The sequence below is a fragment of the Nicotiana tomentosiformis genome, chromosome 7 (genome assembly GCF_000390325.3).
Source record: "Nicotiana tomentosiformis chromosome 7, ASM39032v3, whole genome shotgun sequence".
NCBI lineage: Eukaryota > Viridiplantae > Streptophyta > Magnoliopsida > Solanales > Solanaceae > Nicotiana > Nicotiana tomentosiformis.
The window spans coordinates 68,184,639-68,190,548 of NC_090818.1; the positions used below are offsets into that span (position 1 = coordinate 68,184,639).

Sequence of the window (5,910 nt, forward strand, 5' to 3'; positions counted from 1 at the left end):
TCCAGCCTCAGAGACTACTGGTGCCATGGGAAATGCGCCAGTCTGGGCCACACTCTCCATAAGGCCCACCAAACGGACCAAAACGTCCTGAAGTACTGGGATAACAATGAACCCCTCCGGAACCTGAGCTGGTCTGGCAGGAACAGTCTGGGCTGGAACCTCCTCGTCAAGCTCTATCTGAGGCTCCACTACTGGGGCTGCTGCTCGGGCTCTAGGCTGAGCCCTGCCCCTGCCTCGGCCTCGACCTCTGCCCCGCATAGGAGCTACCACTGGAGGCTCTAGCTGCTGCTCAGCTGAGGAAGCGGTACGTGTTCTTGCCATCTGCGAGAGAATAAGAGTAGAAGAGTTCAATCAGCATTGAGAAAGCAAAATCGCACGACAGAGAAGAATAGAAGTGAAACTTGTTCCTAAACTTCATACCCTCTGGAAGATAAGCACAGACGTCTCCGTACCGATTGTCCAGACTCTACTAAGCTTGCTCGTGAATCGTGAGACCTAGGCAACCTAGTGCTCTGATACCAACTGTCACGACCCAAAATTTTCCACCGACGGGACCGTGATGACGCCTAACATTTCACTTGCTAGGCAATCCAACGTTAGAGAATCATTAAACCAATTCCTTATTCCCATTCAGTAATTAACAATAATTAACTAAGATGAAATATAATAAGTGCGGAATATCATAAAACTGTATTAATTACTACCACTCGGATCTGGAGTCACAATTCACGAGCATTCTAGAATTTACTACAAGTAATAGTGTGAAAGAAATACAACTGTCTGAATGAAAGAAACAGTAGAACAGAAAAGATAGACGGAAAATTCAAGGTGTTATTCTTGAGAATGCATGGCATCACCCTTCGTGCTTTTACTCTCAATCTCACCATAAAATTAATAGAAATGACACGGCATCACCCTTCGTGCATTAACTCTCATGTCATGGCACGGCATCACCCTTCGTGCATTAACACTCACAATATGGCACGACATCACCCTTCATGCATTAACACTCACAATATGACACGACATCACCCTTCGTGCATTAACACTCACAATATGGCACGACATCACCCATCGTCGATTAACACTCTCCCTTACCATAATGTAATACATAAATCACAACAGGGAGATAGAATAACAAGTACAAACCTTACTTCAACATTTGGTTCCATAATATCAGTCTCAACTTTGAAATAAAAACTCAATTATCATCAGAAAATCCGTAAAGATGATAAGATCGATAAATTGAACAATACTAGTATAACACGTAGCAATTAGGCATAGGAATGAGACAATATAAGAAAAACAGAGAAATATGAAAAAATAGGTAAATTGGCGGTGCATAAGTACTTGTCACCTCACATATACGCCGCTCACATAAATTTCACTTAGCAAGTAATCTAAGATTCCTAATTTCCTCAAGTCAGGGTTAGACCCAACACTTACCTCGCTCCGAAGGCCACTTAATTCTCAATCACAGCTTTTCCTTTGGAATTCACCTCCAAACCACTCGTATCTATTCAGAAATGACTCAATAATATCAAATATTGCTAAAGGAATCAATTATATTGCATAAATTAAATTTTCCAAATTTTCCTCCAAAAAGTCGAAAAATCGACCCCGGGCCTGCTTGGTCAAAACCCGAGGTTCAGACCAAAATCCATTTACCCATTCCCCCCGAGCCCGAATATATAATTGGTTTTGGAATCCGACCTCAAATTGAGGTCTAAATCCCCAAATTCCCAAAATCCCTAGTTTCTACCCTAACCCCTAATTCTACCATGAAAACTCTAGATTTTAAGTTGAAAATTCAAGAAATGAAATGGGTAATTCAAAGAAAATGGTTTAGAATCACTTACCAACACTTTGGGGAAGAAATGACTCTTGAAAAATCGCCTCACACCGTTTAGTTTTTGAGAAAAATGATTTTTTGGCTAAATCTCGTGTTTGGATTCTATTAAGTGCTGGGCGACAGTGTTCATCGCGTTCGCGAGAGCACCGTCGCGAGAGCGAAGAGTATAGGCTGCCAAGCCTTCGTGTTCGCGAGACAGTGCTCGCATTCGCATAGGCTACCCTTCCCTGGTCTTCACGTTCGTGAGACAGTGTTCGCGATAAAGAAAAGGCTGACTCCCCCTCCCCAGTGCCTAACACTACGCGTTCGCGATGGACTTGTCGCGTTCGCGAAGGGTAACGCCTCCATCGCTTCGCGTTCGCGACCAAGCCTTCGCGTTCGCGAAGAAGGAATCCCTGCCTCATCAGTTTACTCTTCGCGTTCGCGAGAGGACCTTCGCGAACGCGAAGAAGGACATGCCAGAACCCAGGCTCTACCGAAAAAACCAGATTTCCAAAGTCCAAAATATCCCGTGGCCTATCCGAAACTCACCCGAACCCTCGGGGCTCCAAACCAAACATGCACACAAGTCTAAAAATATCATACGGACCTGCTCGCGCGATCAAATCGCCAAAATAACACCTAGAACTCTAAATTTAGCACCAAATCAAATGAAATTCTCAAGAACACTTTAAAGTTACTATTTTCTCAATGTACTTAGTAAGTAACAAACCTAACCTTAGGTTGAAAGCAGTGACGAGCTTGGCCAACGGTCAGAGTCCAACACAAATAGCCAAGAATAACTCGTAACAATATAACAAAAGCAGCACAAGTAATAACTCAAAAATATGATGCTCGGCTCATTCATAGTTACGGAAAAATGGGCATGCTTTTCAAGTATAATAGTAAAACCCAAATCTATTAAGCTAAAATAGTGATAATATCATTACTATAACAGAGAAAGCAAGTCAGCCGCAGAGACATACCTTGACAAGTAAAGAGCGAAAGCGTGACTTGATCCAACCCACCCAGTCTCCTAACTCATCTTTGTCACAAGCTGAGAGGAAAATTTTGACGAAGAGTCCATATCTTCTTGCATAAGGAAATGGCTCAAAAAGGATATTCCAATCAAAATCTGGCCTCAGCATATCCTGCAGTAATTATATATAGCGAGTGGTGAAGGGCCAAAAAAAAAAGTTGCTCACAACCTTTGGAGTCCCCGAACTCCCTCAAAAGTCAAAAGGACTAAGGATTATCTTGAATATAAGAATTAAGAGGAGAAAAGAACTAAAGAAATAACCAGAACAACATGATATTAGAAATTATCACATACCTTAGTCAGCATATGACCTCTTAGGAATTCGGTCCTGATTTTATAGAATGTACTTCTGGTAATGTTGGAATGACAAAATTCGTATGGGCTACACGGTAACTGGATTGGCATCCACGACACCTTATCAGTGGGGATGAATGGCCGAGCTATAGTCTCTTGCAAAATTACAGGAGTTGGCCAAGGCCATAAGCCAAATGTCTTGAAGAAAAGTAAAATGAGTGCGCTTAAGCTGGCGGATGGATGCCTTTGGCAGATAAACGCTGAAAGCACAGCCAAGTGAACTCCTCCAAAGAATCCAAGCAACTGAAGGTTATCGGATGATTGGATTTGATTTGTGGCCGGGAAAAGATAATGTTAGCATAAGTATAAAAGCAGAGAAGCAGGGCACCGAGTCATGAATCTTACATTTCCATAAACTCCTCGTCTTTTGGCCCAAAATTTGATGCAACGCAGTACTGCTTGGAATATCTGTAGCATATTAACCAAGAATGTTATAACGGCAACTCTCACGCTAAGTCAAATTAAATGATTCCTATCAATCACATAATGTCAAACCAAACAATTCCTATCAACTACTACAATACCTGCAAAAAGAAATTTCTCTTGCTTATACCAGATATCGGAAAGTTGATGCACGATTACTTTCGGCAATTTCATTCTTCAGTAAACAAAAATTTTTGACCCATTATCAAACACAGTTCAGATTCTACCTAACCAAAATTTCTAGCTTTTTTTAAAACTTAAGTGAAGTATGGTTTAAAGAGAAACTGCAAACAAAATTAAGAAAAGGTATCATTTTCTTATGCCTACTGCCAAGCCAACGGCTCTAGACAGACCAAGTTTATATGACGAACTCAACTTTCAAGCAACTCTACAAACTAAAAGAGTGACAAGCTGACACCATTACTTGCCTCTATGTTTGGCATTCTATAGGGAACATTGATGTTTTCATTTTTGAGTAAATTTCAGTTAATCCTCTAAACCTTATGAATTGTTACCTCTCTGTATTATCTGTCTTTTAAGATTTTTATAGGCTCCTAAGAAATATATTTAATATCCTTAATCACTAGAGTGTTTGCCTAAATTATCTTTGGTCTATTTTTAAACGTCTCACTTAATTAACGCTTCACTAATTAGAAAGTAAGAGCGGATTTGAAAACAAAAAGTAGGTAATAAATGACATCATTAAATATTTTGAAATAAATTTAGCTAACTAATATTTGGGACTACGAGAGTAATATATACTAATGCACTACTTTTTTATAGTAAACAATACTCTCTTCACCTTTAAATGAAATAGACTCCTTTGGTTAAAGATTTTCTGTAACTTTTAAGGCACGTTAAGAGCCCGTTTGGCCAAGCTGTCAAAAATTTGCTTATTTTGAAAAACGTTTTTATTCAAAAGTGCTTTTTAAAAAAATATTTTTGGAAAATAAACAGATTGTGTTTGGCCGATTCGTTTGAGTAGTGCTTTTTGCAAGCTCATTGTGTTTGACTAATCTTTTAAAAAAGCACTTTTAAGTATCAAATTACCAAAAGGGACAATAAAGGTTCAATTTGCGATTAGTATTATTTAGAAAAGAAAAATAAATTCAAACATTTATTAAAAAAGAATTCAATTAAAATATAAAACGTAAAGTAAAAATATAAATTAAAAATTCTAATTAATATAAAATATAGTTATTCCAAAGCAATAATATTGAGTGTTTGGTATTACTTATGATTTATATGATAATTTAAATATGTCAAAATATATCATTCAATATAAATTTAAAATCTACTCTTAGGAATAGGAGAAAGAGAATAAAAATATAATCAAAATAAAAAAGAGAATAAATGTATAGTAGAAATAAAAAGTAAAAGGAAAAGGAAAAGGAAAAGGAAAAGGAAAAGAAAAATTAAATTAATGAGGGATAATTTGGAAAATATAAATTTTGTTGCAAGGTTATTTTTGTCTGAATAATTAATTTTCTGCTTCTACTTTTTGGAAGAAGATATAATTTGTAGCTTCTCTCCAAAAACAGAAAAACAACTTCTGCTGCTGCTCAAAAGTGCTTTTTTCATTTTGGGCAACGCCTTAAAATTTTCAAAAAGTACTTTTTTGATCTTAGAATCTTGGCCAAACATGAAAAATATGTTCTATATATTTTAGCTTTTATTATAGCTTTTATTATAATTATTTCTTAATTCTTACTTTCAACAAATTATACATGTGAAATCTCTATGAAGAACTATTTGAGACGGTAAAAAAATCATGAAAAAACTTTGCTACAAAAGACTACTTAGTTGCCTGATACAATTCTATTATTGAAACTATACATGTAACACCTTCAAAAGAAAGGGCAAGTTGTAGCAAATTCTTAAGGTTCGAATTTCTAGCCAGAAAATCACATTAATAAAAGAACTGATATGGAGATTTGAAAGGAAGCTAACGGAGAGACTGAGGTACAGAGTTTTAATTTTTATTCGTTATTGGGAAACTTGAAGTGCTTTTTCCTCTAGTTAAAAAGATAAATTTTGCCTCCATATTATATAAAGTATAGTAAAAGATATTTTGACCTTTTCTTTTTTATAGCTATTGTGATCTTTTGAAAACTTCATTAACAACTCTCTCATTTTTTTCTGTTGACTTTTACCGAAAAGGTTTTACCTCACATTCATTAGGTAACTAAAAAGAGTATATTCTACAAAAAAGTTATGAGTTGACTAAAATTTCTATTTATTTGCTTACCAAATATTTTAAATT

At 36.7% G+C, this 5,910-nt stretch overlaps 1 long non-coding RNA gene across 1 annotated transcript; it reads right to left on the reverse strand.

Annotated features, from left to right (window-relative positions):
- Positions 1–2,805: 2,805 nt before the first annotated feature.
- On the reverse strand, positions 2,806–3,691 carry LOC104105564 (uncharacterized). Its single transcript, XR_011409357.1, has 3 exons — positions 3,570–3,691; positions 3,165–3,467; positions 2,806–2,982 (listed from the first exon to the last, which is right to left on the reverse strand). It is a non-coding gene; the product is annotated as an uncharacterized lncRNA (long non-coding RNA).
- Between the last annotated feature and the right edge of the window lie 2,219 nt (positions 3,692–5,910).